This window comes from Urtica dioica, chromosome 7 (genome assembly GCF_054948205.1).
Source record: "Urtica dioica subsp. dioica isolate 48M chromosome 7, U.dioica_male_clone48M_v1_H2, whole genome shotgun sequence".
NCBI lineage: Eukaryota > Viridiplantae > Streptophyta > Magnoliopsida > Rosales > Urticaceae > Urtica > Urtica dioica.
This window is the reverse complement of record NC_142762.1, coordinates 5,994,751-6,019,713: the sequence shown is the minus strand read 5'-3', so window position 1 is coordinate 6,019,713 and position 24,963 is coordinate 5,994,751.

Sequence of the window (24,963 nt, the reverse complement as noted above, 5' to 3'; positions counted from 1 at the left end):
CGCGGTGCAGGACGCGCGGCGCAGGGTGCCTTGACTGGCGCGGCGCGCTGCCTGGCCGGCGCGGCGCGCTGCTTGCTGCCCGGCTGGCTGGCGCAGCGCGTTGTGTGCGTAGTGGGCGGCTCGTTTTGCCGGGCTCTTGCGGGCCTTCGAATGCCATTCTTCTCACGTGAAATATGAAGCTTTCTACTTGATGAGAGTGACTCGATTCGAGGAGCAAGGCTCGGCCCGGCGAGAGCGACTAGCGACTTGATTCGAGGAGTGACTCGAGGCTCAACTCGAAAATGACCCGAGGCTCGACTCGAGGAACTATTAAAGGCTCGACTCGAAGAACCATTCAAGGCTCGACTCGAGGAGATTGACTCAAGGCTCGACTCGAGGAGCGAAGCTCGACTCGAGGAGTCAGGAGTTTGAGCGAGGGCTTGAAGATTTGCCGCTCTTCAGGACCCGGCCTGACCATCGGCCCTTTGAGCGACGTGCCTTCTTGGCGTCTCGGGTTTTCCGAAATCGACCGACAACACAAAGCATAGCATACATGAGGCTTCCTACGGCAGAGGCGTAAGGAATTTTCCTCATGTCTTCAATCTCTTGTGTAGTCTTGGGAGACTGGTCCTTATAGAGTGAAACTCCTTGCCTAAAGCGTGTTTGGCCCTTCTTGGAGTCTTGCATCGAGAAACGATCCATCGCCTTATCAATATAAGATGCTTGAGCGAGCGACATGGTCCGGTTTTTCCTATCTCGAAAGATTTGGATCCCCAGAATGTACGCGGCTTCTCCTAGATCCTTCATATCGAATTGCTTTGCCAGGCAGACCTTAACCTCAGATAACTTACCCACGTCATTACCAATGAGTAGTATATCATCGACATATAGCACCAGAAACATAACTTTGCCTTCGTGTATTGTTGTCGGTCGTTTTCGGAAAACCCGAGACGCCAAGAAGGCACGTCGCTCAAAGGGCCGATGGTCAGGCCGGAGGTCCTGAAGAGCGGCAAATCTTCAAGCCCTCGCCCAAACTCTTGACTCCTCGAGTCGAGCTTCGCTCCTCGAGTCGAGCCTTGAGACAATCTCCTCGAGTCGAGCCTTGAATGGTTCCTCGACTCGAGCCTTTAATTGTTCCTCGAGTCGAGCCTCGAGTCATTTTCGAGTCGAGCCTCGAGTCACTCCTCGAATCAAGTCGCTAGTCGCTCTCGCCGGGCCGAGCCTTGCTCCTCGGATCGAGTCACTCTCATCGAGTAGAAAGCTTCATATTTCACGTGAGAAGAATGGCATTCGAAGGCCCGCAAGAGCCCGGCAAGACGAGCCGCCCACTACGCACACAACGCGCTGCGCCGGCCAGCCGGGCAGCAAGCAGCGCGCCGCGCCGGCCAGGCAGCGCGCCGCGCCAGTCAAGGCACCCTGCGCCGCGCGTCCTGCGCCGCGCGTCCCGCGCCGCGCCCGGTGACCCGCGCGCCGCGCCCCCTGCGCCGCGCGCCGCGCGTTGTGCGCTGCCCTTTGTGCGCCGCGCGCGCCGTGCGCCTCCACTTGATGCCACACGCATTCCTAGTCCCACATGGACGAAAAAGGGACCTTCTAAGGCTCCCAAACACCTATAAATACCCTCTCTCATTGAGGGGAAAGCCATCCCAAAATATCCAATAATTCTCTTCATCTCTTATCGACACGCTCGATTTCTCTGCTTCTCTGGATGCCACATTTGGCCTGAAGCAGGTTCTCTTCACTCTCCCTCGTTCTCAAAGGTCCCGAAGCACTCACGGGAACTTCCCGGACGTCGCTCCCTTTGACCGAACGTTCTCCGGTGCTCAAGCACGCCCCTAGGGTTCTCAACTAGAGCTACCCTCGCACGTCTAATACGCTAGACGCGTGCGCGATCTCCGAAGTTCTGAGACGCTGCCGAGGACTCCTCGCGCCCCGTTTCCTTCGTCGAGCACGCCTCTTCGCCAAGGGTCCACGCCTCATACTGCGTCACACGCGCTTGAACTACGTTCTGACCTGATCCCACGCACGGGTACGTAGGCAGCCGACAACCAAGGCACGGTCACTCATCCTCCTCACCCCCTACCTCTCCCGAGAGGCGGGTTGATCGGAGAGAACCCTAGCTCGAGACTATCGAGTTCACACTCTTGGCCCGGGTGCGATCACTTGGTCCGGCCTTGGATCGAACCGCCCGAGGTTTTAAATAGTTGTTCATTTTCGTGCGACAACATTTTGGCGCTAGAAGGAGGGGCTTTCCCGACCTATTCAGCCCGAAATCCCTTCTATTCATCTTCTTCTTTTCTTCTGCAAAGTCAACCTTCTCGAACTTGAGAAACGATGAGTAGCCAACCACCCGTACGTTCTGAGGGCGCAAACAACCCCGAAAACGTCGCTAAGACCAAGAAATACTTCTTGCGCTCCCGAGCGCATGGTGACGAAGAGTCGCTCCACGAAGAGAGCTCGACCCGCTCACCCCATCTCCTGATAGCAGGGACAACCGCATCACGGAGTTGGAGGAGAGTATCCGCCGACTGAAGGCGAGGAACGCAAGGTATCACCGCCAACTGGCTGCGAAGCAACCTATGCGTGACACGACGATCCCCAACGGGGATCCTGAGAACCTCAACGAGGAAAGCCGCGACCCTGATTATGAGGATACTGTGACTCGGAGGATGTCGAGACTTCTCTCACGAAGGACGGGGGACTCCCCGCCGTGTTTGAAGCCGGTCCGTCGAATCCCTTACCCCGAACAGGCGATGCGCCGGTAGCTTCTCAAGAGGGGAATTCCCGACGTTCGGACCTCGACCGACTAGGTCCGAGGGAGAATGTTGCGGAAAGTCAGGGCGCGCGGAGAGCGCACCGCCGCAAGCAGAGCCGGCGCCTCCGTACGGCCAGCCCTGATCTTAGGGACCACCTCACTGCTCAACGCATTGGGCGTGGCAATGATCTGAGAGAGCGACTCAGCTCTAGACCCAACATCCCGCTGGCAGCCCCAACTAACGGGAACCGCCGCGCAGGACAGGGGTCTAACGAGAGGCTGCAGGTGACTCCTCCCGATCAAGGGGTTACTCCAACGACCGGTCTCGATGTGGTCACTATGATCCACAACCTTCGAAATGAGGTACGAGATCTCCGAGAATACGGAATATGTGGAAGCGCCTACGGAGTCGTTGAGGAGAACTCATCGCCTTTCACTACTCAGATATTGGCTGAGGTTTGTACGGGGAATTTCAAGCTCCCGAACCTCGCTCCCTATGATGGGAAAGCAGATCCTGCTTACCACATCCAGCACTATGAAACCTGGATGACGATGCAGGGTGTTTCTCCTGGTGCCATGTGCCAAGCCTTTAGTTTGACCCTCACCGGACCCGGCTTTGAGTGGTTCAAAAACTTGAGACCAGGAAGCATCCACTCGTTCAAAGACCTGAAGGACATGTTCCTAGCACGGTTCGCTACGTCTATGGTCCAAAAGAAGACCAAGATGTACCTGTGGTCAATCAGGCAAGAGAGTGGCGAGTCTCTTAGACGATACCTCGCCCGATTCACAGAAGAGTCAAACAAGGTCGACCGCTTTGACGACAGTGACACGATTGCCGCTATCATAGAAGGCTTGCGCACGAGTGACTTCCTCAAGTCTGTCGTCGGCCGTGTCCCTTCCACCATGGCCGAGTTAATGACTCGAGCTAAGACCTTCATGGGAGTCGAAGACTACCTCGACGGCCGCAAGAGCACTAATCAAAGCTCTCGCCGTCGAGAAGAACCTATCCGCGAGCAGAACGAACCTCGTAAGAGGCGAAACAAGGGGAACCAGGTTTCTAGCAACCAACCCCCTGTACCTCAGAAACCGCGACTTGCGGAAAACTTCAAAGGGTACTCGTCGTTCACGCCGCTGAACACGGCGCCGGAAAGGATCTTGGCTCTGGCACGTGACAAGTTCACGCCCCCGGCTCCAATGAAGAAGGACCCCGCAACTCGCGATCGGTCCCGGTATTGTGAGTTCCATCGGGAATATGGTCATTTGACCTCGGAATGCTACAACCTCAAAAGGCAAATCGAGGCTCTGATCCAACGGGGCGAGCTGAAGGAGTTCGTGTTGCGCATGATTGGCGCTGCGGGCCCCACCGCGAACAGACAACAGTCTGGTCAAGGAGGAGGAGCGGCCGCCTCCGCCAACCAAACCCCGGCTACTGCCAACGCCAACCCACAACTGCACGTGGTAACCACCATACTGGGAGGTCCACAAGATGGGGATTCGGCCCGTCAACGGAAGAAATTCCTTAGGGCCGTGTCTCAGGAAGACGCTGCTATGCACGTCAACTTCACATATGAAGAACCTCCGTCCGTGCCTCACGAGACGATGTATTTCACCAATGAAGAGGCCAAGCGAGTTGTGCATCCGCACAATGACGCGATCGTGCTCAAAGCCCAAGTGGCCAATAACTTGGTGAAAAGGGTTCTCATCGATAACGGCAGCGCTGCCGACATAATTTTCAAGTCCACCCTAGAGCGCATGAAGCTCGGGGGGCTGCGCCCGACTCCGACCCAAACGCCATTGTTTGGGTTCACTGGGGAAAAGGTTATGACCGAGGGCATCATCGACCTGCCGGTCACCTTTGGGACCCCTGGAGGAATCAAAGCCGTTCACATGGTCCCATTCCTAGTGGTCGATCAAGAGTCGCCCTACAACTTAATCATCGGGCGACCCACGTTGAACCGGCTAAGGGCAATCACTTCCACGTATCACCTACTGGTGAAGTTCCCCACCGAAGGGGGAATTGGCATCATGGCTGGAGACCAATCCCAAGCCAGAATATGCTACGTGGAAGGAGTTGATGGCAAGTCCGCGGGAAAAGCGGTCAACACAATCTTCCAACTGGAAGACGATTACCCATGCAACCTAAGGGATGCAAGGAAGTTCGGAGAACTTGACCCCCGTGATGACATCGAAAGACTTAAAGTGGAAACCTCCGATGATCTTGTGCCAATCGTCCTGGACAAATCGAAGCCCGATCAAGTTGTAAAAATCGGCACCCGACTTCCACTCGCCATCAAAACTCAGCTTACCGCCTTCCTTAGGGAGTTCAAGGATGTTTTTGCATGGACTCATGCGGACATGCCCGGAATCGATCCCGAGGTAATAGTGCACCGACTGAACGATGACCCAAAGGTCACCGAAAAAGTGCAGGCTAGACGAACGTTCAACCCAGAACGATACCTGGCCATAAATGAAGAGGTCGAGAAACTCCTCACCGCAAACTTCATTCGAGAGGCTAAGTACCCCAAGTGGGTCGCCAACGTGGTAATGGTAAAAAAGCCCAAGGGGAAGTGGCGAATTTGTATAGACTACAAAGATCTTAACAAAGCCTGCCCTAAGGATTGCTTTCCACTCCCGCGCATCGAACAACTGGTGGACGCCACGGCCGGCCATGAACTCCTAAGCTTCATGGACGCCTATTCAGGCTACAACCAAATTCGAATGCACGAGCCCGATCAAATTAAGACAACCTTTGTCACTGATCGAGGTCTCTACTGTTACAAGGTCATGCCTTTCGGCCTTAAGAACGCGGGAGCAACATACCAACGCTTGGTAAATCAGATCTTCGCCGATCAAATCGGCAAGACGATGGAAGTGTACGTGGACGACATGCTCGTTAAAAGCCTACTGGCAACTAATCACGTACACGACCTTAGGGAGATGTTCACAATCCTCCGCCGATATAAAATGAAGCTCAACCCCAACAAATGCGTATTCGGGGTTGAATCCGGAAAGTTCCTCGGTTATATCGTCAGCCGACGAGGCATAGAAGCGAACCCGGAAAAAATCAAGGCACTCCTTGAAATGAAGTCGCCAAGACGAGTCAAAGAAGTGCAAAGCCTGACCGGTCGGATTGCCGCTCTGACACGCTTCGTGTCTAAAGCCACCGACAAGTGTCAACCGTTCTTCAAAGCTCTTAAGAAGACGGACGGCTTTGAGTGGACGGACGAATGCGAAAGTGCCTTCCAAGAAATGAAGGCTTACTTTGGGTCCCCACCATTCCTCTCTAAACCGAAAGAGGGCGAGACGCTGTACGTGTATCTCGCCGTCTCTGAAAGAGCTGTAAGCGCCGTCCTTGTCCGCGAGGAGAACAAGGTCCAATGGCCAATCTACTACGTAAGCAAAGCCTTACTCGACGCGGAAACGCGCTACACCGAGATTGAGAAGCTTTCTCTGGCTCTCGTAACGGCAGCAAAGAAGCTGCGACCGTACTTCCAAGCTCACCCAATTGCGGTGCGAACTGAGCATCCAATCGGTAAAGCTCTTCAAAAGGGAACGTCGACTCGCATGGCGATCTGGTCCCAAGAATTGAGCGAGTACGGGATTGAGTTCCACCCAAGAACGGCTATAAAGGGGCAGGCCTTAGCCGACTTCGTGGCAGAATTCTCCTACGCTCCCGATATGGGAAGAGCGGAAACTGACTTAAACGATAGCGAGCTAACTCGGAAAAGGAAGGTAGACCCAACGGGTCCCATCTGGGAGTTATACATAGACGGAGCATCTAATGCTCGGGGGGCTGGCGCCGGAATAATCCTAATTAACCCCGATGGGGAAAAGCTGCGATATGCCCTTCACTACGGCTTCCAAGCCTCCAACAATGAAGCTGAATACGAAGCGCTCATTGTAGGGATAGAGCTAGCACAGAAGCTCGGCTCCCATAACCTGCGAATACACTGCGACTCGCAGTTGATCGTAAACCAGGTTAAGGGAGATTACATCGCCAAGGAGCCCAACATGGTCGCGTACCTGGCTAAGACGAATTCCAAACTCGATGTCTTCTCTTGGTTCGAGATTCACCAAATCCCGAGAGAACAAAATTCGGAGGCTGACGCGCTTGCTCGCCTCGGATCTGGCATCGACGAAGACGGATTGGTGACCGTGCCCATTGAATCGCTCCCACGACCATCCGTCTCCCGAGACGAAGTCGGGACCATAGAAGTGGCATCTCAGCCCACTTGGATGGACTCAATTGTCGAGTTTTTGCGAAGAGGGGAACTCCCCGAAGACCGCAAGGAAGCCGATAAACTGAAGGCCTTAGCATCCAAATACACGCTCCGTGAGGGCACGCTCTATAAGCGCGGTTACTCGACACCGCTGCTCCGATGCCTCGATAGCGTTGAGTCGACCAAGGTCCTCCGCGAAATCCATGAGGGCATCTGCGGAAACCACGCCGCTGGAACTTCCCTTGCGCTCAAAGCGCTTAAGCAAGGCTATTTCTGGCCTTCCATGAAGCGAGATGCTTGCGAATGGGCAAGGCGTTGCGATAAATGCCAGCGCTTCGCGGAAATTCCGCGACAGCCCCCGACCCCATTAAGCAGCATCGTTGTCCCACGTCCCTTTGCTAAGTGGGGCGTGGACATCATTGGCAAGCTCCCTAGAGCGCCGAGGCAATACGAGTACGCCATTATCGCCATCAACTACTTCACTAAGTGGGTAGAGGCCGAGCCGCTTGCCAGAATAACTGAAGCTAACACGACAAACTTCATCTGGAAGAACATCATATGCAGGCACGGTATCCCCGCCTCGATTGTGACCGACAACAGGGCGCAATTTGACAACGCGCGAGTAAGAGATATCTGCGATCAACTGAAGATCAGCAAGACCTTCTCCTCGCCGCGACATCCTTAGGCCAACGGCCAAGTCGAGGCAGTCAACAAGACTATCAAGAGCAACCTGAAAAAGAAGCTAGAAGGCAAGAAAGGCGCCTGGGCCGATGAATTACCATTCGTCCTATGGGCGTATAGGACAACCGCGCGAAACGCCACCGGCGAGACGCCATTCTCCCTTGCATATGGGGTCGAGGCCGTGGTTCCAATTGAAACCGAGATACCCACGTTCCGAGTCGACACGTTCGACGAAGCGGAAAACAACGAGGCCATGCGCCTTGAGTTGGACCTGATCGACGAAAAGAGGGCGGAAGCATTCCGACGCCTCGCCGCACAGAAGCGCAAGGTCGAAAGATACTACAACTCCAAAATCAAAAGGCGAACCTTTGCCGTCGGAAGCCTCGTCCTCAGACGGGTATTCCAAAACACGCAAGTCCAAGGCGCCGGCGTCCTAGGCCCAAACTGGGAAGGCCCTTACAGAGTCCGCAAAGTCATTCACGACGGGATATATTACATCGAGCACACGGACGGGACTCCGATTCGCCACCCGTGGAACGCGGAGCACTTGAGGCAGTACTATCAGTAGCTAGCGTCCCCCGCTTTTTTATCGCTTTTATTTCCATTTTAAATAAGGCCTACGAGCCAATGTTTTAGGATTTAAATTTTCTCGCAAGTTTTTTTTTTTCGCAAAAGTAATAAAACTTAAGTTCTCCGTTTCAATTTCGTTTTATGCAAGTTTTCTGGTTATCAAAAATTAACTTATAACCCAAAAAACTTGGGGGGGCTAGCTATGGTAAGGAAACTCTCAAAAGAACACGCTCCACCAAAAAAAATCGTAAGACGCCTACATGGCGCAACCCGTAAGACGCCTACATGGCGCAACCTAAGACGCCTACATGGCGCACGTAAGTCGCGTAAAGGCGCAGCCCGTAAGACGCCTACATGGCGCAACCTAAGATGCCTACATGGCGCACGTAAGTCGCGTAAAGGCGCAGCCCGTAAGACGCCTACATGGCGCACGTAAGTCGCGTAAAGGCGCAACCTAAGACGCCTACATGGCGCACGTAAGTCGCGTAAAGGCGCAGCCCGTAAGACGCCTACATGGCGCAACCTAAGACGCCTACATGGCGCACGTAAGTCGCGTAAAGGCGCAGCCCGTAAGACGCCTACATGGCGCAACCTAAGACGCCTACATGGCGCACGTAAGTCGCGTAAAGGCGCAGCCCGTAAGACGCCTACATGGCGCAACCTAAGACGCCTACATGGCGCACGTAAGTCGCGTAAAGGCGCAGCCCGTAAGACGCCTACATGGCGCAACCTAAGACGCCTACATGGCGCACGTAAGTCGCTTACATGGCGCAACCCAAGATGCCTACATGGCGCGATTTGAGACGCCCACGTGGCACAATCCAGCACACGTAACACACCTACGTAACATGGCTGACTCGCAGTTGAAAATACTTAAGAACGCAAACCATCCAAGTGAGTGGCGTGTTCGAAAAAGTATCCTGCCGAGATAAAAGGATGGACAAAATCATTGACACAAACAAGTGACCGTCCATGCATGCCATAGAAGATAAATGTGCGAAAACATTCATAAAAATAAATGAATAACTCCTCATAAAAGAAAGGGGCAACTGCCTCAAAACCTAAAAAGCACGCGCTAAAACATTTGCGCAGGAAAAAAATAAAGAAAGAAAACGGTCACTCGGCGGGATCGTCGCCCACAGGGTCGGCCCCGTCGAGTGGTGGGAAAAGCGAGTCGAAGAAGTCGAAGGTGACCCCCCGAGAAACATTCTCGGCAGCTGTGGCATCCCGACACTCCACCGCCGCTGCGTGCCTTGCCTCCTCGACTCCGACATCAAAGTCATCCTGAAGGTCGGACGCAAGCTGCTCCGCCGCGGCTTTCTCCTCGGTGACCCGAACCACCTCCGCCGCCAAGGAGTCGCGCTTACGCTCCGCACGAACACGGGCAGCCTCACTCGATGTAAGCTGGCCCTGAAGAATGCCAACTTCTTCCGTGCGCGATTCCAACTGACGTCGAAGGTCCCGCGCTTCGCTCCGGAAGACCTCCGTCGATCGAGTCGCCACTTCAAGGGCTTGACGTTCCGTCGTTAACTCCTCAGCCATCTTCGCCACCGCTGCCTGAGCGCGGTCGCACTTGCCGCGGGTAACTCCCAATTCCACGCGAGCCTCCTGAAGCTGCTCGCGGAGACTCGCAAACTCCGCCTTTGAGTGAGAACCTCGCTCGGCGTGGGCCAGCTGAGACTTCGCTTGAGCAAGCTCCTCCTGGGCGCGACTCATCCGCCTGATGAGGTCGTGAAGGATCTTCTCGCCCCGGGTCGCTCGAGCAAGCACCTGAGAAGTCAAAAAGACAGTTTAGCAAAAGACAGACTCATCACAAACGAGGCAAGGGAAACTCACTCTCTGTGCATCGGAAACGCCGTGACGAAAGAACTCCACGTCACTGCTGGCCACAACGCTCTTCCACATCTTCATCGAAGATTGAGCAAGGCCCAGGGAACATTCCCCCCTAACCTCCGCGGCCTCCACGTCGACCATCGAATTCATGCGCTTAGAGTCCGAAGACGTGTCTGGCAAAGCCGAGGAGGAAGGTCGCTTCAAAGAAGCGCGAGGACCGCTCTCCGCCCGATGATCGGTATCGAGTTTCTCCCGACCATCCCGCGCAGCAATCCGACGACGAACCGCCGCCAACGACTTCGGGTCCCGGGAAGCCTTCGCTAGACGAGCCCGAGCCCTCGCCCTAGCCGAAGAGACTGCAAAAGCGACAAAATCAAAACCTTGAACTAAAAACAAAAGCAAGAAGTACGAAACGTCAACATACCTTGAGGATCGCCGCTCGAGAGAGATGATGCGGCACTCGGGGCACCCTCGGTCCGCTGAGGAAACGGCGGGAACCACCCAGTGGAAGCCATCAGCTCAGGAGAACGAAATCGTTCAACGGCTTTCCGAGCCTCCGACATTCCCCGGATCTCCTTCACAAAGTCGAGATCGTCGGCCCCCTCGTTAGCGGGAAACTCGGACAGGGGGACGAACCGGAGCGGCGCGTCACCAAAAGCCTCCGCCGAGACCCACACCCACGGTCGTCGATTGTACTTCTCTGAATCGATGATCAGCTTAGTATTCCGTCGATCGCGGGCCACAAAGAAACTGGGTTGCCCGGGCGCAGGGAAGACCGCGATGAGATTGCGAAAATCACTTACGGTCATCACCCGCTCGGTCTGGCAATGCCATTCCATATGGCACATCGCCACTATGCGATAGAATGTCGGGCTCATCTGACATGCGTGCACCCCCCGACGGGCGAGAAGCTGCTGAACGATGGGTTGAAACGGCAGCCGCAGCCCGCAGTTAAGACTCGCAACTGAAACTGCGGCGAAACCACGACGAGGCCGGAAAGGACGGTCGTCCTTTAAAGGACGGAGAAGCGCCACGGATGACGGAATGGCAAAAGCCTCCCGGAGACCGACGAATGTCCGGTAGGTAAGCGTGCTCGAAGCATCGACCCCCGAACAATCGAAGTCCTCGGGAGCAGCAAGGCCCTCCTCGGGATACCACTCCGTCCTGGCAAGCGACCTCGCCGATACCAACGCCTCCGCGTCAGGGGTCTCGGGCTGAGAATCCCCTGGCTCCACGGAAGGGTCCCTGCCCTCCGACACGACCGTGGCAGCTGCCGACGGTACCTCGGGACACTCCGATGCGAGGCCTTCGGCCCCCGGACATGTCTCTGACTCACCTCCGGGATCTTCAGACTCGGGACCAAAGTCGTCCACGCAGTCTATCTCGTCGAGAACCGACTCTAGCGGAGTCACCGCATCCGCGTCCGTAACATCTCCCGGCACGCCTTGAAAGCCCAAGTCGGACTGCGGCACGTCGAGGCGAACCTTGTCACGGACCCCCCCGCCAACTAAGTTGATCACGAGGCGAGGGGCAGGCTCCCCGGACGCGGGACGATCAAACTCCCCACCTGTACCGCGCCCAGTTGGCGCGCACTCTTCGAGAGGCTGAGCAGCGGGCACGGTCGCACCCAGCTCGCCTTCCTCCAACCACTGCTCTACTCCGCTTGGATTTTCTTCCACGTGCAGAGGAACTTCCCTTAATCCCGCGAAGAGATCGTCCTCTGCGTGTTCAGAACCCTGAAATAAGAGAGAGAAATCAATCTCGGGACTCTCAGCTGAGAAAAGGGGAGGGACACCCATAATGCAAGCGTAAAAAAAGAAAACAAGCGTGAGAAAAGAGAAAAAATAAAGTGAGGAATAAAGGGAAGGAGGGAGGTCTATTTATAGACTTCTAGGGGGGTAGGAGTCGAAATCCTACTCCCACAAGGAGCAAAATCGGAGTAGAAACTCCAAAAAGTCGGAGTTCTCCCGCGCGAAGCGAACCAGCCCCGCGCACGGGGCGCGCCGCGCGGGTCATGCAGCACAGACCGCGCGCCGCGCCGTCCAGGGCGCGCGCCGCGCGGCCATCCCCTCAAAAAAAAAAAAAAAAAAAAAGAGAAAGAAAAAAGAGAAGAGGAAAAAACTTTCCTCGGGGCCACAAGGCACGGGAAACATTTTCCTCAAACACCCAACTAGAAGAACAAAAAGTTCATCGCTGGGACGCCTCCCGAACGACGAACTTGGGGGGCTAATGTTGTCGGTCGTTTTCGGAAAACCCGAGACGCCAAGAAGGCACGTCGCTCAAAGGGCCGATGGTCAGGCCGGAGGTCCTGAAGAGCGGCAAATCTTCAAGCCCTCGCCCAAACTCTTGACTCCTCGAGTCGAGCTTCGCTCCTCGAGTCGAGCCTTGAGACAATCTCCTCGAGTCGAGCCTTGAATGGTTCCTCGACTCGAGCCTTTAATTGTTCCTCGAGTCGAGCCTCGAGTCATTTTCGAGTCGAGCCTCGAGTCATCCTCGAGTCACTCCTCGAATCAAGTCGCTAGTCGCTCTCGCCGGGCCGAGCCTTGCTCCTCGGATCGAGTCACTCTCATCGAGTAGAAAGCTTCATATTTCACGTGAGAAGAATGGCATTCGAAGGCCCGCAAGAGCCCGGCAAGACGAGCCGCCCACTACGCACACAACGCGCTGCGCCGGCCAGCCGGGCAGCAAGCAGCGCGCCGCACCGGCCAGGCAGCGCGCCGCGCCAGTCAAGGCACCCTGCGCCGCGCGTCCCGCGCCGCGCCCCCTGCGCCGCGCGCCGCGCGTTGTGCGCCGCCCTTTGTGCGCCGCGCGCGCCGTGCGCCTCCACTTGATGCCACACGCATTCCTAGTCCCACATGGACGAAAAAGGGACCTTCTAAGGCTCCCAAACACCTATAAATACCCTCTCTCATTGAGGGGAAAGCCATCCCAAAATATCCAATAATTCTCTTCATCTCTAATCGACACGCTCGATTTCTCTGCTTCTCTGGATGCCACATTTGGCCTGAAGCAGGTTCTCTTCTCTCTCCCTCGTTCTCAAAGGTCCCGAAGCACTCACGGGAACTTCCCGGACGTCGCTCCCTTTGACCGAACGTTCTCCGGTGCTCAAGCACGCCCCTAGGGTTCTCAACTAGAGCTACCCTTGCGCGTCTATCACGCTAGACGCGTACGCGATCTCCGAAGTTCTGAGACGCTGCCGAGGACTCCTCGCGCCCCATTTCCTTCGTCGAGCACGCCTCTTCGCCAAGTCTCCACGCCTCGTACTGCGTCACATACGCTTGAACTACGTTCTGACCTGATCCCACACACGGGTACGTAGGCAGCCGACAACCAAGGCACGGTCACTCATCCACCTCACCCCCTACCTCTCCCGAGAGGCGGGTTGATCGGAGAGAACCCTAGCTCGAGACTATCGAGTTCACACTCTTGGCCCGGGTGCGATCACTTGGTCCGGCCTTGGATCGAACCGCCCGAGGTTTTAAATAGTTGTTCATTTTCGTGCGACAACATGTATTAACTTGTAAACACAAGGCTCATCTATTGACTGTTCAAAGCCGAAGCTTTTCACAGTTTCATCGAATCTGATATTCCATGACCTAGATGCTTGCTTTAATCCATAAATGGACTTAAGCAACTCACAAACCTTGGTCTCTTGACCTTTATCCACAAAACCGTCTGGTTGAGCCATGTAAATGCGCTCGTCAAGATTGCCATTCAGAAAGGCTGTCTTGACATCCATTTGCCAGATCTCATAGTCGAGAGCTGCAGCTATGGATAGGAGTATGCGGATGGATTTAAGCATCGCGACTGGCGAGAAGGTTTCTTCATAGTCAATCCCTTCTTGTTGGGTATAACCCTTCGCCACAAGTCGTGCTTTGAACGTCTCGACATTCCCATCAGGACCCCTTTTTCTTCTTGTATTTCCACTTACACCCTACGGGCTTAATCCCTTCAGGAAGGTCTACAAGTTTCCAGACTTTGTTGACATACATCGAGTGCATTTCAACTTTCATGGCGTCAAGCCAAAGGTTTGATTCAGAACAAGCCATCGCTTGGCTATAGGAAACAGGATCATCCATGTCAGAGACGGCTACAAGAGAGTCTCCATAAGACATGTACCTGTCAGACTTTTGAGTAGCCCTCCCACTACATCGAAGTACTTGACGAGATTCTGATGAGTTAGGTTGTGTTTCAGTTGGGGTAAGAATAGTTCTTACAGATGAGGTAGAAGCTTCCTCACCCAACTTTTCTTCAAGAACAGTTTTGCTTCTAGGTTTTGCATCCTTCATAAAGTCCTCCTCAAGGAAACGAGCATTCGTGCTAACGAAAGTCTTATCATCCTCGGGACTATAGAAGATGAAACCCTTGGTTTCCTTTGGATATCCCACAAACAAGCACAATTTTGACCTACTAGCCAACGTGCTAGTCTTTTGCCTTAGCACGTGTGCAGGGCAACCCCAAATTCTGATGCGGCCAAGATTTACTTTACGGCCAGTCCATCGTTCATAAGGAGTACCATGAACCGTTTTGGACGGAACTTGGTTCAGAATATAAGCAGCAGTTTCGAGGGCATATCCCCAAAAGGAAAGCGGGAGTGATGAGTAACTCATCATTGATCTAACCATCTCCATAAGAGTTCGGTTTCTTCTCTCTGACACTCCGTTTTGTTGAGGTGTGCCAGGTGCGGTGAGCTGAGAAGCGATACCTTCTTCTTTAAGAAAGTCATCGAACTCTCCAGACATATACTCACCACCTCGATCAGATCGAAGGGTTTTGATCACTTTGCCAGTTTTCTTTTCCACTAAAGCCCTAAAGACCTTAAATACGTTAAAGGTCTCGGATTTGTGTTTGAGCAAATAGACAAACCCATATCGTGAGTAATCATCAGTGAAGGTAACGAAGTATTCGTATCCTCCACGTGCCTGTTGGCTGAGCGGACCACATACATCAGAATGTATTAGTTCCAGCAACTCAGTGGCTCTTCGACCTTTATCAGAGAAAGGTCGCTTAGTCATTTTTCCTTCTAGACTGATCTCTTATCAGAGGCTTGGAGTGGACCGTCCCTCACAAGTCTCTTAATCCTATCTAGACTGATCTGACCAAGTCTCAAGTTCCAGAGGTATGTTGATTTCGTTAGATCGGAGGATTCAGAAAGTTTGATCCTCTTTGGCTCCCTAATTAGATCGTTATCTATTTCGGTGTCTAAAAGAGAAGGTTTAGTGGGATAGATGTAGAAAAGAGCATTCTTCATACATGCATCAGTGACAAAAGAATTATCAGGAAACGAAATACGAATTCCATTCTTAATGAACTTTAAACAATAATCTTGCTCACGAAGACGAGCAACGGATATTAAGTTCTTCCCAAAGGTAGGAACAAAATAAACATTATTCAAGTTTAAAGTGCGGTCTTCAAAAGACAGTGTCACGGATCCCACAGCCTTTGCAGACACCAGGCTCCCATCACCCCATTTGAAACAGAACTCGCCTTCCTCTAAGCTTTTGGTTTTCTTGAAACCATTCAAGGAACAACAAATATGGTTAGTAGGAGCGGAGTCAAGAATCCACGTTGATACATTATCAGCTACTAAGCATGCTTCGGTAACTAGTACAATACCATGTTCCTTTGCTTTGAGATAGGCAGGACAGTTCGTTTTATCGGCCTTGTGAGGTCTCTTCTTAGTTCTAGAGGCGGAGGCTTTTTGCTCAGTAGCATGTGCCTCTCCTTGATTCCTCTTTCTCTTATTGAGACCTACAGCAGTGTGAAGCTCCTTCATAAGCTCGGTAACAGTGTACTTTAGCTTTGTAATGGAGTAGTTCAGCTTGGAGGTATCAAGAGATGCGGGGAGAGTTTCTAAGATCATATCTATGATATTCTTCCCATCAATCTCAGATCCTAGGATTTCCATTTCATTTAGGTAACTAATGATCAGCATCATATGGTCCCTTAACAGGAGTCCTAGCCTTCATGCGACAGTTCATAAACTGTCGGACTGCTTTTAGCCTTGTTTGACGCCTTTGCCCTCGAAACATCTCAAGGAGATTGTAGAGCATGTCAGCGGCAGTCTCCATGTCACGATGTTGCTCTTTCAGCATATTGTTCATAGATGCCAAGATATAGCACCTCACAATCTCATCGGATCGAAGACTGGACGCTAAGGCGTCATTGTCCTCTTGAGTTGAATCATCATTCGTCAGAGGACGACACGGGGTGGTGAGTACCCATTTGTGCTTGTTAACGGTAGGTATTATGTCGAGGTTACGTTTCGAATCTACGTAGTTTTCGTTTTCGAGTTTGATCGAGGAAAGAAAGATAGAGAGATGGTTGAGAGACATATTGCCTATATAAGTTGAAACAAGTTTATGATTAGTCTTTGGTTTAGGATTTAAGTTTTATTAAGACTTTTATAAAATCCAAAGGTGTTATAAACCAAACGATAATTTACTCCCTCAAGAGAAGGCCGCAAAAAATCTCCTTTTATAAGTAAATGACACATCATTAATGCTAAGCCAAGATGTCAATACATCTATTTTGACTAGCCACCTTGTAAATTGGTTTGATCACTCACATCCTTTCGCAGGGCCTCGAGGGAGGATTACTAGGGATTGAGCCTAAGTGTGCAACCAACCACTTAGTCCAAAAGGTCAACTTTGAAAAACAATCCCCCAAGGGGAGGCCTTGCCATCATCGTCTCACTCTCGGACGTAGCTCATTGAGCAATGATCAGAGCAAAGCGCCCTTGAGTACTCTCATTTAAGAGAGGGCCACGAGGGTGACTCTTATTCTGGCGACACTTGTACTTTTCATTAGTGTTGGGGATCGTGGGTTACAAACAACAAGTATAACCCTCCCACTTAGTTTTTGAAGTTGGTTCATCGACTCTTATAAGTTCGGAAACAGATTTCCTAGTTAGAGAGCGACAGAGCGGACAACTAGAAGAGAATCCTAGATCGACATGTTCAGAGCAGTATTAGTGCATAAAGGCACAAGGTACATACTCGATCTTTTCCTATTTTCTATTTCGGGAAAGTGCGTGAGGGAAGTGTGAACTTCAACTCACTCGAACACTTGAAAGTTTGAGATTACACATCTTTTTATTTTTCGGCTTGTCTACAAGGAGACCTCCCACTCAAATTTTCAAGAGCATATAGATTTTGAACATATGTGATATAGATATAGTTTTGAAAACATTTTGAAAACTTATTTGATTTGGATGACAAAATATTCTCAAGTTTGAAAGTGAAAACGGTTTTTCAAAATTCAAACTAGTTTTGTAAAAATTCAATTTCAATTAAACTTTCAAAAATCAAAACATTTTAATCTTACACATCATGTTTATAATCATATGAAAAACATTTTTTCTCAAGAAAATTTTATCATTAGAGTTCTATAACTCATGGTAGTGGGGTTTGAAAATCCGGATTTCTAAAAAACTTAAGTTTCAGACAGCCGCGCACCTTGGAGTAAAATCGCCATATCTGGCGGCTCCAATGTCCTTTTGAGCCGAAACCGGTGGCATTGGACAGAGGACAGACAGAGCTTTAATTTGATTCAAGAATCATTAAATTTAGATTTCTGAGCAGAGAGTTATACCACTTTTAATGCGGGTTTACTCCAGCTCGAAGAAAAAGAAATAAATTAAAACTTGGTCCTTTTTAGGTGCGAAAAAGAATCAAGTGTAACGGAACGTTTTAAGATGTTGTTTAAAGCTTTTATTTGTGTTTTATTAGCAGGGTAATAACATAGAATAAAAGAAATAACAACATGCATAAAACGATTCAAGTAAAAATAAGAAACTAGCAAGATATCAAAACTAGTCACAAAATTTTACTCGAAATTTCTCAAACCTTTAAAACACGTTTTTCAATATAAAAAATTAAAAACTTTTAGAACTGATTCTAATGTGTTTTAAAAACATCCCAAACTCATAGAAAATCAACATGCTTTTTAATTTAAAGACAAGAGCATTAAATTAAAAAAAATCTAAGATTACAATTCTAACTTGTCACAAAATTAGTAAACTTTCGAAAACGATTTTCAAGCTCATAATTTTAAAAACATGTACATTCATATCTTTGACCATAGCTCTGATACCATTTGTTGGAATCGATCTAGGGTTTGAGAAAATAATTAACGCTTCGGTAAGCGGCAGAATTTTAAAAAATTTCTTTTACAAGTAAAACAGTTTTTACTAACCTAGACAAGTGCAAGTACATGTAATTAAAACCAATATGAGCTAGAAGTTTACTAACCTTTCTTGAACCTTGAACTTTGAAGAAGCTTGTGGAAATTTTGCAACGCTCGTCTCCCCTCGCAGCACGTCTCTCTTTCTTTCCTCGGCACCTCGAGCAACCACGAAAGTTTCTATCACTAAATCACTCGAAAAGAAGGAATCAGTGAGTGGGCACTTTTAAACACTACGACTTAAGAACGAGTCTCGAAGTCGCAGAGCTAAACACTAGGTCGAGTGAGGACCTAGGTGCCAAAACAAGAAAAATCGAAAATAAACTAGAGAGAGAGAGAGAGGATTTTCGGCCACCACAAGGTCTATAGAGAGAAGCTCTCAATCTCTAACTTATGTGGAATGAATAGAATGAGAGGAATGAGGGTCCTATTTATAGGAGAAGGGTTGGCCTTGGAAAGAAGTAGTTTCCTCTTATTTTCCAAGCCTTTATGAGCAATCTTTATTGCCCATTCCCATCCAAGTCACACGGCCAACATGTGCCTTAATGACACCTTGGATTTGTTTCCTCTTTTATTCCTTGCTCTCTCTAAGCTTGTTTGGCCGAAATCCCTTATGCCTCTTAGAGGAAATTTGTTTCCTCTTTTTCTTTTGGCAAGTATCTTCATACATTAATGCACAAAAGGAACTCTCTTTCTCTTGGGTATTTGGGCGCCTATGACCTTCTAGAAAGGCTTCTAGAATTTTCTTCACTTGTTCATGACAACATAAGAAAAGCCCATTAAGAATTTTCAATAAAACTCTTATGAAATGAAATTAATTCACGAGGCCCAATGATCAAGTCATGGCCGAGTGACATTAAGTCATCAAATGAACTTGTCAAAAAATTTATTGACATTCATTTCATCCTTTGTCTCAAAAGACAAAAATACCCTTTTGACTATTTTCGTTCTCGTTTTGACTTAGCTTCCAGTTTAACTATTCCTATCGATGTGATTCGTGACAGTGACCTCATGGACCCAAATGAACAAAGCTTGAGCTAAACACTTGGACTCAAAAGTTCACAAACCTTTTCCAAGTTTAGCTTAATGTCAACTGACTCCACTAAAGAGTTGACACTGAAAATCTCTCGGTTCAAATGAATTTATTTTCTACTCAAGAATTCAACCTAATTGTAATGAGCGGATCCACAGAATATTATCAATGTTTACCCTTCATGAATGTCATCAGCTAGTCGGGATTTACTAAATTACCATTTTACCCTTCTAGCTGTTATTTCCTCATCTCCTTTGTCGCTTGTGAATAAGTTAGAAACAATGTATTGACGAGGAGCTAACAAGTCACATTGTTTCATCCAAAAGAGTCAGGACTCAATTTGGACACTGGCCAGTTCATTTATTCACACTCCAAGGAACAAAGCATGAGGTGACATACATTGCATTTCAGCAATCTTGTACATGAATTCCATATCTATGAGAACTTCACAAAGTTACTCATGACATACTCACAACTTAGTACTTCACCAATAGGCCCTGTTCGGAATCACATAGTGAGTCCGAACTCTGACTTTCTCAAATGAGAATACTAAGGTGTGAAATGGCATGTCTCATTTCAGGATTAAGGTAAGCATGATGCAATTCATACATAGTGACTTCGAGACATAAGAGGTTAAATGGTTTGTTCTTATATTGTCTCTAGAAGTGCACTGGTCAATTCAGTGCCTTCGAAAGATACCTAGAAGAACTATAGAGTCTCCAACTCTCAATGCCTCATAACCAGACATCATAGATTCTTCTAACAATCATACTGAGGTCAATAGTCCTTTGACCCTAAGATTGCGAATATATCGTTTTAGGCAAACTACGAAGAGTTTGTTCATGCAAATCTACATTTGTCTCTTCGTAAGTTGTTAAGTTTATTTATGGACTAAAAGACTAAGGTTTTATCATAAAGCTTCAAACAAAGAAAGAATGAATGAACGTTTCAACTTTATTAATGAATAGATAGGCAATTACAAGCAAGAGTCTTCGTAAGACTATATGACATCAAATGTACATAAATAGACACTACTACTCTTCTTGTGGGCACCATTGACAACATTTATAATCATATGAAAAACATTTTTGCTCAAGAAAATTTTCTCATTAGAGTTCTATAACTCATGGTAGTGGGGTTTGAAAATCCGGATTTCTAAAAAACTGGAGTTTCGGAACAGCCGCGCACCTCGGAGTAAAATCGCCATAACTGGTGGCTCCGATGTCCGTTTGACCTGAAACCGGTCGAATTGGACACAAGACAGACAGAGCCTTAATTTGATTCAAGAATCATTAAAGTTAGATTTCTGAGCAGAGAGTTATGCCACTTTTACTGCGGCTTTTACTCCAGCTCGAAGAAAAATAAATAATTAAAGCTTGGTCCTTTTTAGGTGCGAAAAAGAATCGAGTGTAACAGAACGTTTTATTAAGGTTGTTAAAGCTTTTATTTGTGTTTTATTAGCAAGGTAATAACATGGTATAAAAGAAATAACAACATGCATAAAACGATTCAAGTAAATAAAAGAAACTAGCAAGACAATGTAACTAGTCACAAAATTTTACTCGAAATTTCTCAAACCTTTAAAACACGTTTTTCAATATAAAAAATTAAAAACTTTTAGAACTGATTCTAATGTGTTTTAAAAACATCCCAAACTCATAGAAAATCAACATGATTTTTAATTTAAAGGCATGAGCAATAAATTAAAAAAAATCTAAGATAACAATTCTAACTTGTAACAAAATTAGTAAACTTTCGAAAACGATTTTCAAGCTCATAATTTTAAATACATGTACCATAGCATATCTTTGACCATAGTGTTGTCGCAGTTTTTCGGACAACGATTTAGGAGTCACAGACGGTCAGACCCAAGGCCGGACCAAGTGGTCTCGTCTTGACTCGAGCGTGTCGGGCTTGGTATCCCAAGCCGTCCCTTACCCGTAGGTGTTGTCTATCTCGTGTAAGCACCTAAAAAGTAAGCAGAAAGGTGTGAACTACAAAGGGGAAACAGAGGGGTTGCCTCTGTTTACCTCGCCGACGCTCAACATTAGTAGGATTCAGGTGGATATAGAAGGTTTAGGTGTTTAGAGGCCGAGACTTGAGAGAAACGAGCGAGGCACGAGTTCGACAGCGTTTCAGTACTCAGGCATGGATTACCTGGACCGTGGGAAGGACCCCGGTATTTCTAGGCGACCAAGGGGTATCTCGGACATTCCCTTCGCCAAGGGTAGGCTCTGAGGCGGCCATGGAGGGCAGGGAAGGCTCTGAGCCGGCCATGGATGCCTCTGACCCGTCCATGGAGGCCGTGGAAGGCTCGGACCCGGCCATGGAAGGCAGGGAAGGCTCTGGCCCGGCCATGGAGGGCAGGGAAGGCTCTGAGCCGGCCATGGATGCCTCTGACCCGTCCATGGAGGCCGTGGAAGGCTCTGACCCGGCCATGGAAGGCAGGGAAGGCTCTGAGCCGGCCATGGATGCCTCTGACCCGTCCATGGAGGCCATGGAAGGTTCTGACCCGGCCATGGAAGGTAGGGAAGGCTCTGAGGTGGCCGTGCGTCGGGAGAGACACGGGGAGGCCGCTATCGTGGCCGTCGCCGTCTTACCGGGCCGGGACGGACCGCTAACATTAGCCCCCCGAGTTTATTAGCGAGTGTAACTCGTGTGATAAACTCGAAGCCCTTACCGCAGTCGGCCCACTGGAGTAGCCCGCCGCCAAGAGGTATGTTCCGACGCCTTTTAATATTATTATTTTCTTTTTCGTCGGTCACCTTCGTCTCGTTATTCGCGCCCATGGACCCCATTGACCGCCTATCGGGGTGTGGGACCAATGATGACGACTTGTTTCACTTGCTTGGGAATCAACATATGGATTTGGAGACTTTTTGGACCCAATTCTCATCTCTCCCAAGCGTTCCCAACGCGCCCCACTCATCGGGCACGAGCAGCGCCGTTACGATGGCCGGAGAAGACCTCGCCATGGTTGAAGCATGGCTGACCAACGAGGGAGAGGGCGTGCGTGCCGGAGACGGCCAGCGCCGGCAGGCGAGCGCCGGGGACAGTGTGCGTGCCGGAGGAGATGCCTGGGCTCGGGGCGGCGCCGGTGGCACTGGAGTCGTCGGGGAAGACCCACCCAGGTCGGGGAATAACACCCTGCCGCCCATTGGTGGCTTGGGTGGCGTGCCCGCGCTAGAGACAGCCGTGCCCGGAGCGGCCGGCGTTGGAAGAGACGCGCTGGAGGGGGTCGACGCCGGGGAGGGTGCCTCGTCCAGGGGCGGCGCGATCTGGGTCGATCCCAGCCTCGAAGACGCTCCCACCCGACCGGCCGTGGCCGACTTGATGCCCACCCGGCGAGTCGGCCTGGGGGGAGCGAGCGGCCCCGTGACGGCCGCGCACAGCGGAACCGGCGCCGAGAGGAACGCGCCGGCCGGCGTTGGCGCCATGTGGGCTGGTCCCGAAGCGGGGAAGGCCGTCGGGCGGCCAGGAGATTGCGTCCAAGGGGAGGGCCCCTCGGGCAAGGACCGGACCGGGCCGCGGGGCCGGACGTGCGCGAAGAGGAACTGACCGGCCGGCCCGCACACAGGGCGAGCGCTGGGGCGTCCGGGCAAGGCCCAAGCGAGGAGGAGCCGCCCAGCCAGGAGGCAGGTTGGATCCTCGGGTTGCACACGCACGCTGGAGGGAGCATGGCCGGTCAGGAGCTGAGCCGTCCCGACGGAGGTGGTCCGGCCGGCCGGCGGCCGGGCGCGCGCTCGGGCAACCTTGCCGAGGTCGGAGGGAGCCGGCCGGCTCACGAGGGTGACCGCGAGGAGGTCCCCCCCTGCCCAAGCGACACTCCAGACGCCGAGCACTCGAGCGACTCATCGAACCGCCACGTCATGCCTGCAGCGGCGCTTTCCTCAACCGTGCGGGAGGAAGCGCGGGCCTTGGCCTTCCTGATCGTAGACTCGGCCATACGAGGCGGGCTTGACTGCTCGGGCGTCGACGTCTCGAGTTCTCTCTCGATCATCAGCTTCATGAGTCTGAGGAAACGTTACAGCATCCCGGACTCCGTGTCGATCCTCAGACCATTACCTGACGATCTTCCGACTCGACCACGAAAGGGGTTCTCCGCGGTCCACGAGGCGAGTCTTCGCGGAGGACTAAGACTGCCCTTCCAGCCGGTGATCCAGGAGCTCTTGGTTCGGTTAGGGGTACATGCTTTGCAGATGTCCCCATCCTTTTATCGAGTGGTCGCGGCGTGCCACATGATGTTTCATCGAGCGAAGAAAAGGGTTGTCACCGCGGAGGACATTCAGAACCTTATGATGGTGCGAGGGGTCCCCGGGAGGCCAGGTTCTTATTTAGCGTCGCATTGGAAACGTCTTGCCATCATTACCAAGATCGCCACGAAGTACAGATACCCTTGGATGTGGGTGTCCGAATCAGCTTTCGGGATCGCGCCTCTCGCCTTCGACTCCGCGGCTGACTTCCCACCCGTGGGCGACATCGAGGGTTCCGAGCTCAACGCGGTGATCAGAGCGGTCCCGGAATCGAGGCGGCAAGGAACGCTCTTCGAGTCCCCAGACCTAATGGCGAGGACTAGGTGGTTTGTGCCTGGCGACGATGCTCCTCAATGCTCTGGTCCCAATGCGGGGATTACGGAGGATCCCTAATCCGAGGCGGGGGGTTCGTCTGCCCCTCCCCCCGACGTGGGGGGTACCAGCCATACCTATGTTTCCGCGCTATCGTGCTTTTTGTTGTATTTATGCTTATTGCTTGCATTCTAACTCATTCCGTTTCTTTCTTGTTTTCAGATACCATGACCCGACGTCATCGACCACGCACGCAAGTGCTGAAGGAGCATCGACCGCCGAAGTTACGACCGCGGCTCGTCCCCAAGCTGAGGCTCGCCACCGGGGGTCGCCACCGAGATCAAGGAACGAGGTGATCTCTTCTAACAAACGACCGTCGTCGTCGGCTTCCTTCGGACCACCCTTCGGTCACAAGCGTGCCCACACGTCGGCGGCACCGGATGGGATGGACTCGATGCTACTAGTGGAGGCGGCAGAGCTGCGAGGCCAATGTTCCCAAGGAATTCTTGAGACCGCTCTAGGGGACTTCAAGAGTCTGCTGACAACAAGTGACCTCGACCATTTCCAAAATGGAGTTCGCAACGCCCGAAAGGTATGGCCCGTCCGCTCGATCTATGCGTGACCCTCGTACTTGCTATGATGCACCATCATTCTTTGCAGATGCTCGCATGTCAAGAACGAAGCGATCGCATCCTCCGGGACTTGCTTCGTAGGATGCAGGTCATGAAGAGAGACATGGAGAGTGCGGCGGCCGACCATGCGGCCGCACTAGCGGGGGCTCGAACCGCTCAAGAATTTCAGGCGCTCGAGGAAGAGTCGAGGCGGACCCGCGAGGAGTTGGCGGCCGAGAGATCACAGCGCACGGCGGTACATACGTCTCTGGAGAAGGCGGAGGAAGCCGCCGACACTTTCCTGGGGGAGACGAAGAAACTTCAGTCGGTGTTGTCGAGTCGGGATGAGGAGTTGAAGATCGTTCACGCTCGACTGTCGGCGAGCGAGATTTCTCGGGTCCAGACTGAGAGGGAGAGGGATTCTTTGCTGGCTGAGGTGCAGACCCTCGCTGAGGAGAAAGAAGATGCCGTGCGATCCAAGATGGACCTGGAGGACGATTGGGACTTGGCGCTGGAGGCGGCTCGTTACGAGGCG